This window comes from Pteropus vampyrus, unplaced genomic scaffold (assembly GCF_000151845.1).
Source record: "Pteropus vampyrus isolate Shadow unplaced genomic scaffold, Pvam_2.0 Scaffold13, whole genome shotgun sequence".
Classification (NCBI taxonomy): domain Eukaryota; kingdom Metazoa; phylum Chordata; class Mammalia; order Chiroptera; family Pteropodidae; genus Pteropus; species Pteropus vampyrus.
In genome coordinates, this window is record NW_011888794.1 from 5792895 (window position 1) to 5793674 (window position 780).

Genomic DNA, 780 nt, shown 5'->3' on the forward strand with positions numbered 1-780 from the left:
TAAAACGCTTGATAGAATGGGATATCCTTTAGGCTACTCAAAATTATATACTTACCTGGACAGCTGTTTAGACTACATAAATCTACAAAATAGGTTCCTCTTTCATGAAAAGATGAATAAAAAGTAATCACATTGAATTCTAGGTGATGAAAATTTGAGGATGAATTTGATGACCAGCTTTAGTCTCAGGTAGACAGATAGAACTCATATAATTTTCTCACTGATTAGATATAGAAAAAGAAACATGAAGAAGTAAATACTGGCATAAACACATCTAGGAAATTCTCAGGTCTATCAATCTGGAAAACAATTCAGGAAAACATATCACATAGAAAAGAATCTCAGGGAGGTATATAAAACATATACCCTGCTTTCTGCAGTTGAATCCGGAACTTTAGAATTCTGGTGACTTTTCTTGATAGCATCCGTTTGTATTAGCCTCTGCAGTGTTTAACAAGAACTTTGTTGTGACTATGTAAGAGGAACTTGGAGGTTACACTTGGTTGTGTCATGTGGTGTCACCAGAAATCAGCATTGAATAAGTCCACACAGAATGAGGAAAGAAACTCTCCATCTGCATTTTATCATTTTTAATATTATAGTACCTCTTTTTTCTCAAGCACTATGTTCTCTATAATTAATCTTAGCTCCCAAAGTCATAAAAAAAGTAAATAATGACAACTTTGTCGTCATGAAAGTTGCATGTGCTTTGCCTAAAGATTATTCATCAATTTAGTTAGTTCTTATCCCTCTGAAGCCTGCAGTAAAAACATAAATATT